Raw genomic sequence first — 12447 nt, forward strand, 5'->3', positions numbered from 1 at the left:
TTTACATGGACTGATGTAATATGGAAATTCATTTGTACCTTTGAAACCCAAAGACCTGCAATTTTATGTTTGTTTGCATGAGAAGTTTTAACGTCACAACCAGTTGCACCTGAATGCTTGGAAAATTCATAACACAATACAGTAGATGCAATGTTACATTTAATTTACTGTGTTACACTACATATGATAATCTAACAGAATGTCAAACTTATTTTGAATGTATAATTGGAACATTAAGGAAAAACTAGTCTAACATTTGGAATATCAGTAGTTAATAAATGTCTGGGGTTGAAAAAAATAATAGCTAATATTAACAGAATCTGAGGAACCTTTCATTATTATATGAATATTTTATTTTAAAGTGTTTATAAACCACTTAATAATTTTAAAAACTCTTAAGCATTGAATGAATGACATGTTCCTGCATTGGACAAATAATTATAATTATAATCCTTTACGGTATTTTGATTTTTGCTGTTGACACATTACGCTACAAATAGAGATGATACATGTATATGTATACATACATGAAGCTACTTAGGTTTATTTTAACCAAGCAAAGAAACAGCTTTTTTCAACCTCTCTTTTTTTGCTTGAGAGAGAAGTCCTTTCCCCTCCACAGAATTTCCACTATGCAGTCTAACCACGTTTCTCCAAGTTCAATGGAACTTACTCCCAGGTAAGCATGCATGGCACTGCAGTCTCATTTGTAACTGTACTGTCTCTCCACCTTAATTAATAATATCTGGGGCACCCGTTTCCCTTGAAGCATAATTTATAAAGCACCAGATGTCACACAGTAGCAGAAAGACAATAAAATAAAATATTTTGTTACATGTGCTACTGGTAGATAGGATGTCATAAAGTCTGCTCCATAGTTTCCATCTGCTTCTTAGTACTGGAAAACTTGAGATTTAGGTTCTCTTACACATATCACACTTCAGAAAGATACAAAACCATGAGGACAGCATATCTGTGTTATGTGTACATTAACTAAACATATTACTTGGTTTTCCTGCCCTTGTTGTTATTATACAGAGGAAACAGTTAAATATAACCAGGGGACACTTTTAAACTTTTCTGATGTCACTTTGGGTCAACAATGCTGACACCCCACTCAACTGTCATCTTCAAAGTACATAGCAAAATATTTTTGAACTTGCATTGTATCAGCAGCTGAAGATCACTCAGTTAACACCAGTTCAGCATATGGTTGTTTCAAATACTGTTTTTAAAAAACCCTGTACAGGCAACTGTAGTGAAGGAGTGCTATTAACAAACAAGGATTATAAGCAAGTATTCAATGTGCTTCATATGCCTTATGGTCAATAGGCATTTGCTGTAAACCTGCCTCCCTGGTAGGTCACAGTCTCATCCTAACACAGACCCACTGTGGATGAGGAGCTGAGCTGGAGTCTGCACAGAGTTTTAATAAGGTAACTTAGAGCAATCCTAACCATGTCTACTCAAAAGTAAGTCTGACTGAATTCAATGGGGCTTACTCTGCAAGTAAGTGGGGTTAGGATTGTAGACTTAGTGCATTTGTGAATGGCAATTCCCCAACTCTCCATCCTTAGCCTATAGCACTATAGTGGTTCAACTGCAGAAACAAGAGAGATTAAAATAAGCTTAGAAATGGAATGTATTCTACAGAAAAAGAGAAACCGTTTCAATAATGAAGTTCCTGGAACAGGACCATAGAATACAAAGTTATTATTAAGGCTTCTGTGTCTTTAAATGCTGCCATGGTGAGCAGATGTTTAAAGGCTGAAATTCTTCCCAGGCTGAAAATTCAGATAGGAAAAAAGTTCCACCTGAAGCAATTTTGCTTATCACATAGTTGCTGGTAGGAAAACAACCCTGCCAGACAAAGCTGGTAACCCTATCAGGCAGAAGGAACTGCTTATGCATAAAGTGCTTTCAGCCTTTGAAGGCAGAGGAAAACCCCATCTCACCCAAGAAATTTGCTTCCAGGGAAACCTAAACTACAGTACAGCCCTTCTTCCCTTTATCACATGTCCTTTTTTCCTTAGTACTTAAAACAAAGGAACAATCCCATAGCCCTTAGAAACAGCACAATATGAGAAAACGAAAAAAGGACCAATAAGACAATTCTGCACATGAATTTCTGTTCCTGCTCAAATAGCTGAAGTACATCATTCAAAGCCTCAGCGAAAATGGCCTTTAAAAACTCGAGCTCCCGACCACCACCACCTCCCACAATACTGTAGAATGGACAGCCCAATCCTCAAACAATTTAGGATGATGCTTCAAACCACTTTAGACATGCAGAACCCTGAACTCAAGTGTAACTACTGCAGCTTAGTTTCTCAATCTGCCTGTGACAGTGCAGTATAAGTCAAGAACATAATTTTCATTTTATTTCCTTCACTGCCAGCAGAACAGTTTAAAGAAAGCATTTTAAGCTGAGGACAGTAACCTTTGTTCCACTAAGGTCAGTGTAACTCAACCCATTTAGATGCAAATATGTGCTGGTTTGGGTAGTTTGCAGAAATGTAATCTGAATCCCTTACTGGAAATGAGGCCCATAAAAACTGCCCGAATGTGATCTCTAATCTACAAGGAAGGAGCACACAAATTATAGATTTGGACCATGTGATAGTTTTGCGTAGCCAGTAACTACCAAACAGATACTTTAAAAACAGCAATTAAGTGAACTCGGATTAATGGGCATTTCATTTCATACACCCAGCTACCCTGAAGTAATGACACACACCTTCAGTTTGTAAGCTTTTCTCCTCAAATCAGCACAAAGTCTCATATGTAGATATGGTTGCATAATGTTGCTTTTCAAAATCACTGCTTCCACAGAGCAAGCGAACTTGTCTCATATTTACCACCACTATGAAGACACTACAGCTGCTGGGTTACTCCATATTTAGTGCCTAATGTGTGCAAGGTGCTACTGCACAAAAAAAGGAAGTGTCATGGATCTACCCAGGGCCCATTAATCAAGCTCAAATCAGCAGCTACATTCCACTTAAAAGCCATATAGGAACCACATGTATAAGCAGTTCTGATCTTTTCAGTGGATGATTGAGCTAAAAATGCAGTGTTGTAATCAAGAATGTGAGACTGGGGCCAGGGAGCCCCAAACTCCCACTTAGCCTTTAAGCTCTCTGGGTGACCTTGGGCAGCCCCCATATCTCAGCCTAACCTAACTTAGGTGGATGTTGTGAGGGTAAAATGGATAGAGTGTTAAGCAAATATGGTGGCCTCGGCTCCTTGAGGAAAGGCTCTAATAAAAAGGGAATTATCAACAACAAAAATATATGAAATTCTGTTGTATAATAAGTTGCCAGATTCTATGGAAAAGTGCTGGACAGAAGATGGAGCAGGATCTGCTCCAGGGAGCTTGGAGGATTTGGTGAAGATTTCATACTTCTTGTTTAACAAAGGTGCCAGCAAAGTTACCCCCCACAATTCTTCTGCTGAAATGAAGTATGGGGGGTAAGCAGGGAGGGAAGTAACATCTGTGTGTGGAATAAATGAACTCAGATCTATTCCTGGGCCTCGGAATTCTTTAACTTGTACACTTTTGTACCTGATTCTAGGTAATGGGTCCCAGGCGGATCCTGCAAGTATTGAGGCCACCCAAGCCTGCTTAGAAAGAGACCCTATCGATGCCCATCTTTACCAGCCTCTGCAGATCACTTTTATCCATTCTATGATGGGAAACATCCCGGTAAGGCTGGATACAGCGTAAGTCATTTTTAGAATATAGAATATCATCCACACGACCGAAATCTCTGTAGTCCAAACCGACGTATTAACAATAAGGAAACAGCAGGTGTTTCGGCAGAGGTATGGTCCCAAGGTCATTTAGATCAAACATACAGGAAACACCACCAACACGTCCTGATTTTTAAAATAACCTGGTGCTATGCCCAAGCTTCCACGCCTATGTCTCCCACCCCCTTCCCCCTCCACCTTTTTTAAAGCCCCCTACCACGATTTTGGTTCGAAAAGAATCCGGATTTGTGCGTAAAGGGCACGACCGCCTCTCCCAGCGGGGTTTCTGTTCGTTTTCTCGCCACAGAAACGGCAACGAATGGAAGCCAACGAAACACTCTTCCAATTAACAGCTTATAGTTTAATAAGCATATGCTTCTATAAAAGAGGGGAGCACTTCCGCGTACTCAAAACAAAAAACAGGCGGGTTCGGCCGCAAATGCGAGGACGCCGTCCTCGCGAATCGATCCCTCCGCCTCAAGCCCTCCAGCCAAGCCGCGTCTCCCTCGCCCCGAGAATTAAAACTCTCGCGCTCACCTGAGGCGACGGGCTGCGCCTCCTCCGGGCTCCCCGATGCTCGGCTTCAGCCCAGGCGCAGCAGGGCGGCTTTTTCCTTCGCCCAGGGACACGCTTTTCTTGCCTTCCTCCCTTTCTCCGCGCCACTCCCGCCGCGCGCTCTTCTCCCAGGAGGTAAAAGAACAGCAAAAGTCCCCCGAGTCAGAGAGAGGGAGAGAGGGAGAGCTGCGCGGACTTGGCGAGGGAGAGCGGCCTGGCGGCGAGGGGAAGAGTCGTCCGTTTCCTGTGGGCTCCCTGCTCTCTCGCTTTATCACTTCATCCTCCGAGGCGGGCTTGACGGGCTATTATTCACCTGCAGGCGCGGAGGGAGGGAGCCGCCGGAGGTGTCACTCTCTGTGGCCATGCCCGCCTTGCCGGAGGGGGGTGGGGCTTAGGCGGCAACCCTCTGCCCCGTCGCCTGTGAGGAAACCCCCGAAGACGGCGGCTCCCTCCGCCTACCTGGGAGGCTCGTCAGCCGCGAAATCTCGGTCCACACGCCAAGAAGCGAGCCCCACGGAACTCCGGGAGGCTTACTTCCGAGGAAGCGTGGTTGCGCGAGGCGTCTCCCGGGAGGGAGAATTCCAGCGGCTTTGCCAGCTGCGTGACAGGAGGCAGACAATCAACAGGTTAAAGCATACTGGCTCCTTTAAAAGAAGATGTTTGCAAAGAAAAAAAAGAATTATTAGTTTCTCGAGTTGGCAGTGAATTAATGAACCAATGTTGATAGTCTTGCAGGGCTAGCCCTACCAATAGGCAGGTGAGGCAATGTCCTTGGGTGGCAGATGGTGGAGAGCAGCAGCAGGAGCAGCCCTCCCCATTCTTCACAAGCTGCCCTGCCATTTCTCTCTCTTGGCCATTACACCTATGTGTGCCACAGTTCTGCCAGGTACAGAGGTGCCAGTGCCCTGGGCGCCTGAGCACCCACAAAAGTCTCCATGAAGGGGCCAGAAACCCACATATTTCAGTGCCAGGGCCATGCATGCTGCATGGCACCGATGGCCCCAGCACCCACGGTCATGGGGCCAAGCTGGCAATCTTGACCCAATACTCCCTAAATTAGCCTGTTGGCCTCAGGTGCATTGAAGGACCCTATCCTATTGTATGGTTACCAGATTTTTTTCAGTGAATCCAGGGACACTTGAAAAAAAAAGCTGAGTAGCAACAACGAGTCAGTAGTGCAGATGGTGAGGCAAAACACCCTGGGCCCAAGCACACATGCATATTGTATAAAGGTGCAAAGCCCTTCTTTCACACCCTGTGAAACATAAATGCACAGAGTTTTTAAAAAACTGGGCGACTCCCGAGCCACCCCTGATCAGTCAAAACAAAGGGGGAAGGGGCAGGAGATTGCACAAGACACATCATATGGGGACTTCCGGTGACAAAAAATGGCAGGTGCCACAGCAGCAAGCAACTCCTGAAGTCAACCAGAGCCAACTGTGCTACCAGGCTGGCTCCGGGCTGCTGAGGCTGCCACTGCAACATTTCCCAGGGACAGATTTGCAAATCTGGGGACAGAATTTGTCCAGGGATAGATTTGCAAATCTGGGGAGTGTCCCTGGGAACCGGGGATGTCTGGTAACCCTATCCTACTGCCATTATTTAAGTAAGATCCAACTGTTCAGCCAGCTTGTGTGCATGTAATGGGGGTGGGAGTGCCACTGTGTCCTTTGCCACAGGCAGCAAAATGTCTTGGGTTGGCCCTGTAGTCTAATATCATTGTCAACATCATAATATTTTCCAAATTATATTAGTGCTTACATCAGAGATGGAGCCTGTGGGTTTCCAAATGTTGTTGTGCTCCATCTCGCATTGGCCGCAGCCAACATGGTCAATGGTTAGGGATGATCGAAGGTGGAGTCTAGCAACATCTGGATGGCATACATATATATGCATGTATAATTACAATACTTTTAAAAAAATATTTTTAAAAAACTGGTAGATGTATATGTAGGTATTATTTGTCATAGACACTTTCCACAAAGGGCTCACACTGTGTTTCATGGATCCTATGAATGTTTCCTTGGGAGTAAAGCTGCAATCCAAACCTCACTTACCTGGAAGCAGCAAGCTCCACTGAATTCAACAAGACTTACTTTTGAGTAAATATTGTTGAGCTTGCAAAGTTTGTCCCATTTGACTCAGTAGGACTGGGCTGCTTCATGCCTAGAATAAAGAGGTTGGGAGTTATAGGCACAATTAATAATAAGGATAATTTCTAGTCCATTAAAGAGTAAGAAGATAGCAACATCCCCAAATCCCTTTTTTACTTTCCGCAGGCCTCTTCTTGTGTTGTTCAACAGCTATGCGTTGGCAGTGGCTGGAAAGATGTAAATCACATTGGGGACATCAAAGTGACATAGTTTAAACTAGGAGCAAACTTATATTTCCTCTCACATGGCTGGGTGTGGTATGTAAGAGTATGATAGCCTCATGTTCTTATTTCCAAACAGGAATGGGAGGAAATAATGAGATCACCTTAAAAAATACAAGTAAGACAAGCAAAAACGTGCAGAGAGGAAACTTGCCTTTGGTGTCATTCACAAAACACTCATGACTATGTAGGTGCAATGAAGTAAACATAGAAACTAACACCCCAGATCTATTCATCTTTTATCCATAGGGTGCCCATTCGTTTCAGTGGAATTTAGTTTTGGGTGGGGGTGGGGGAGGTTATGCCAGAGGAGAGCAGTTTTTAGACCTTTTGGATCACTCTTGATTTTTACTAGAACCTCAAAACCTACTAACTAGGACAGGGCGCAAAAGGCATACGTTAGAATTAAAGTTTCAGGTAGGTAGTCGTGTTGGTCTGACGCAGTCGAAATAAATAAATAAAAATTAAAAAATTGTCCAGTAGCATCTTAGAGACCAACCAAATTTGTTCTGGGTATAAGCTTTCATGTGCATGCACACGAAAGCTTAAAGGGTCTGGTGACTTCTGTTTCAGTGTATCTGTAGAAGTGTACAGTTTGTTCTGGGTATAAGCTTTCGTGTGCATGCCCACTTCTACAAATACACTGAAACAGAAGTCCCCAGACCCTTAAGGTTCTGAAGAAGTGTGCATGCACACGAAAGCTTATATCCAGAACAAACTTAGTTGGTCTCTAAGGTGCCACTGAACATTCATTCATTCATTCATTCATTTCGTTAGAATTAAAGTACAGGTTGCCCCTGAGCCTAGGGATTTGTTTTCAGTACCAGAACTGATGTGTGAACTTACATCATGGCTCACCTGTCACATTTGGACCACTGGGTGAGAGGGAGATTCCAGATGCCCACCACTGACCTACAGTGAATCCTAAACTTGTTGATTCAAAAATAGGACTAGCCCTACTGTTGGGTAGAGTGCTTTGGCTACATCAGCCAGCTAATGTCAAATGTCAGAACAAGGCAGCCCATGGTTAGTAATTATTGCTGTATTTGTATTGTCTGGGAGGAGGAGGTGCACTTGGAAGGTTTTCATCATAAGTTGGCGAGACTTAGATAATGGGCATTTTGACTTGGGGTGTGGGGAGGGGATACCATCTACTAAGATAGCAAAATGCTTTTGACCTGCCTTGATTAGAAGCAAGTCCTGCCTTGTTCACTGTACTGAACTAAAAACTCTCAAATGTTTTAGATTTTTTTTCTCAGGGAAGTAACAAGTTGGAAGCCAGCCTTGATTAATACCAACAATTATTGGTATATATTAAAATGATCATAAATATTTGAGCTTAACCTGAGCCAGCAACCTACATTGAAATTGGTCAATATATCATATCAATTTTGATCCTTGAATAATGTAAGGCTTTAAAATGGAATAGCTGCTAGCTGCTCTAAATATTTCTTCTATGTTTCAGTTAGGCTGCAATCCCCCTAAACACACAATGGTGCAATCCACAAATAAATCCTAATGAATTCAGTGGGGCTTACTCCCAGGTAAGTAAGGTTAGAACTGCAGCATTAAATAGGAAGTGAATACCATCAAATACAGCTAGAAGTAAAGATACGTATTCCCACTCAGGACTGCAGTCTTAAACCCGCTTTTATTCAAAAGACTTTATATGTGTTTAAAGACATATAAACACTTGTTTAAAAACACAGGATTAATCCTAGAGGTAAAAAGCAATTAACATTCTAATGAATGTTTTAATATTCTTTCCCTCAGTTTACTTTTCCCCCACACCCTTAAGAGCTCTTGCTCTCATTGTTTGGGCTTGCTTCTAGCATATTCACTTACCTTATTGAACTCCATGAGGCTTACCTCTGAGTTGACAAATATAGGAATGTCCTGGAAATATGAGTCTGCACAGTAGTCATCCTTAAACACAGTAGTTTATATGGATGATCATATATTGACTGTAAAAGACAGGTCACTATGGCAGTGGGTAAAATACATGTAATACACATACAGGAAAGGAAAGCTAGTAGCACCTAGTTTTAGGTGTACATTCAGTCTGTTTTTTAAAACTTGAGCATCTCATTTCTTTTCTTTTTTAAAATCACCGCCACCACCAATCACTACCTACTACCCATTGTAAGTTATTCACTTTTGACCAGCAAAATGGTATGTCACATGATAAACCACAATATTCTTACCATTTTACAGACAGAGAATCAAGGCCACTGGGAGTGCCAAGTATATGGCTTCTTTACTTAACAGTTTCATAGAAAGGTGAATATTACATATGCTGTGGCATTTTTCATGGCTTGTTCATGGCTTCTAGGATCACCCAGTCTGAGAGAGCTCTTGCCCTTTAAAAGTTTCACTGTATTTGTGTGAAGATGAAGGAAATAAAGAGCACCCTGGTGATCAAAAGCACCACAGAGATTTGCTTAGTATGCAATATAATTTTAATTAAATGAAAATAGGATATTTATGTTTTAATCAGTTGAGACATGGTTTCTATTTACATTATATAGCATATACATATGCTAATAAGGTAGCAGTCACACAATTAATGTCACCTGCTGTTGGCTCTAATTAAATAGCCAATAAGGGACTTGTTTTAACAGGCATGAAAATCTCTGCAGAGTTTCCAGGATGCAGCTTCTCCTGGGATCTTGCACGGCTCATTCCCGTCATGTTCACAATTTCAATTACAGCATTGTTGAAGTCCTGCATTGCTTTTTTAATTAGTAACCTTTTGCTCAAGCTCTACTATTCTGCTGCCTTAATAACGTTTCCTGTTGGATGTTTTACTGCTATCTCAAACAATATTATGATGAGTTTCAGAGAAAATAATTCTTTATTTATCAACTGTGGCCTCTCTTCCCCACCCCCACCCCAGCACTTTCACTTCATTGAAGATATCCTGTGCAACATTCAAAGTTACAGGAGGCCTCTCAAGTTTTGGACTGCAGAATGAAATCATCCCATTTTGCCATTAATGAAAGCTCTGTTACAGGAAGCATCACTGTGATATTTATAGTTCCTTTCCTTGTGCCTTTCATATTCAAATGCTTAACAATGCTTTGCTTAGTTACAGTGCATCACTTACACAGTCTTTATTTGCTTTAGAAACTTATCCATCTCAAGTAAATCCCTTTCACTCAAAAGCAAGTCTATTTCTGATTAATGATCTCACCAACAAAACAAAACAAACAGTACCAACTACTGATGGTAAGACAAAAGCATATAAATTCTCACCTAACCCCCCCCCCCCCCGCCGTTTCATTGGAATTTTCACTGATATGGTCTACCAGGTTTGCTTCACATTGAGTACAAAGAGCTGTAAATCCAGTTCAACTGGTCATTTAATGGCATTTGTACCCACAGCAGCAGCTTTTGATAAATAATAGAATGTTTGCTGTTGGCAATTCACCTTATACAAACATTTAAATTTGTCTACAGCTTGAGTTACTGGAAAGGAAAGGCTTTAGGTTAGCTCAGTGGCACAAAATCTGCTTTGCATTCAGTTCTCTGGTTGAAGCTGTCTACTTGAAGGGCTGCCCAGTCCATTTCCAGTTAAAAGATAAACAAGGAAGCGCAAAGGCATTAAAGCCGCCCATCAGCAGTTAGTACCTGATTATATGGTCATAGCCTTCCCCATTATGGTGAGATGCATTATATTTGAATTCTGGTAATTATTTCTAAATATGCATCTATACATATAAATTAGGAAATGCAACTTTTGCCCTCTTTTGGGGAAGGATGCATTTACTCTCCCCACCCCATGCATAAGTGGGCATCCTAGAAGAGGGTTAATGGAGACTGAAGTCCTGTTGCAGATTGCCTCAACTATCCTGGCAAAGGTGTCAAGTAGCTCTTTTGTTAGGGAAATTGTAGGCAAATGGCCCACAATATTCCTCTGCAAGGGAAAGCCTTCTCATTTTCTTCTCACTTCCAAATCCTGTCTTAAGGCCACATTTGTGTATGAATAGGGTGAGCCTGTGACCTGCATTCAGGAACTAAAGTATTGTTGTTTAGTCCTTTAATCCTGTCTGACTCTTCATGACCCCATGGACCAGAGCACGCCAGGCACTCCTGTCTTCCACTGCCTCCTGCAGTTTGGTCAAACTCATGCTGGTAGCTTCGAGAACACTGTCCAACCATCTCATCCTCTGTCGTCCCCTTCTCCTTGTGCCCTCCATCTTTCCCAACATCAGGGTCTTTTCCAGGGAGTCTTCTCTTCTCATGAGGTGGCCAAAGTATTGGAGCCTCAGCTTCAGGATCTGTCCTTCCAGTGAGCACTCAGGGCTGATTTCCTTAAGAATGGATAGGTCTGATCTTGCAGTCCATGGGACTCTCAAGAGTCTCCTCCAACACCATAATTAAAAGCATCCATTCTTCAACGATCAGCTTTTTTATGGTCCAGCTCTCACTTCCATACATCACTACTGGGAAAACCATAGCTTTAACTATATGGACCTTGGTCAGCAAGGTGATGTCTCTGCCTTTTAAGATGCTGTCTAGGTTTGTCATTGCTTTTCTCCCAAGAAGCAGATGTCTTTTAATTTCGTGACTGCTGTCACCATCTGCAGTGATCATGGAGCCTCACTTTCTGCCATCAAGGTTGTGTCATCTGCACATCTGAGGTTGTTGATATTTCTTCCAGCAATCTTAATTGCAGCTTGGAGTATTAACCATCACAAAAGAATAGCCAGGCTGCCCAGGTAATGCAATCAGTGACCATTATCATGTATCCTAGGAAACAGGATTTCTGCTGTAGATGTATGATGATTTTGTGGTGTACTTTGGCTAAGGGGGTTGGACAATGTCAAAAGTCTTTAAAAGTTCCTGCACTATTTTGTTCAAGGTCTCTCCCTCCTTGGAAGAAGGAGAGGGAACTCTGTTGCAACAGAAAAATGAATATCTGCCTTGTTTCCACTGGATCCAGTCTCCATCTATTTTTTCTCTGACCGGTCATGGACTTCGGGGACTCAAACCCCAATTTTTACATCAAGACTCAGAGAGGACATAGTTTGTAAGTTACAGAATTGGCATAGCTGTCAACTTTTCCCTTTTCTTGCGAGGAATCATATTCGGAATATGTGAATTTCCCTTAAAAAAAGGGAAACGTTGACAGCTATGAGAATTGGGGTTGGAGCAGCTGCTTCTCTGGAGATCTGATATACAAGCACCGGCCTCTGGTTATCTCTTGAAGTGTTCAAAGCTGTAAACCTGCACCTATGTTCAGCTTGTATATTTGTAAATAAATGCAAATATAATAAAAGACTGTGTGCATCCAGTTACCTCCTTTCAGTGGGACCCACCCTAGGCAAGTTATGCATTACTTGAACAAAGTTGAGTTAGTATAACATCTTTTTCTAGGGACAAGTTCACTGATAGTAGGGATGTTACAGTGGCAGGGGAAACAACATGACCCGCTTTCCCCCTCAAAAAATCATCAAGTTTGAGAGATTGATGTAATCAAGTGAGTGTGCCAACTGTGAATTAGGAGAACTAGATTATTATTACAGCTCACCCCATGGCATCATACTGTTGCTCATGATTAAAAACACACACACCTTTAAATGGGGATAATAATGACCTGCAACTCTAACTTATCCATGTTTACTTAGAAGTCCCATTGTGTTCAAAGGGCTTTACTCCCAAGTAAGCATGCACTCGGTGCGCTGCTCTGGTTCACCAGAAGCAGCTAAGTCATGCTGGCCACATGACCCGGAAGCTGTACGCCAGCTCCCTCAGCCAGTAAA

At 42.3% G+C, this 12447-nt stretch overlaps 1 protein-coding gene across 3 annotated transcripts in view; it reads right to left on the minus strand.

Annotated features, from left to right (window-relative positions):
- TMPRSS2 (transmembrane serine protease 2) overlaps positions 1-4619 on the minus strand; it is a 28704-nt gene extending 24085 nt beyond the window's left edge. Inside the window, exon 1 of one of the 3 annotated variants that reach the window (XM_079974913.1) lies at positions 4291-4612. The gene's annotated coding sequence lies outside the window, so the exon portion shown is untranslated. Of the gene's footprint in view, positions 1-4290 lie in introns of all 3 variants that reach the window. The other 2 variants (XM_079974912.1, XM_079974911.1) reach the window with 2 other exon arrangements.
- Positions 4620-12447: the final 7828 nt, after the last annotated feature.

The sequence above is a fragment of the Podarcis cretensis genome (assembly GCF_951804945.1).
Source record: "Podarcis cretensis genome assembly, chromosome: 4".
NCBI lineage: Eukaryota > Metazoa > Chordata > Lepidosauria > Squamata > Lacertidae > Podarcis > Podarcis cretensis.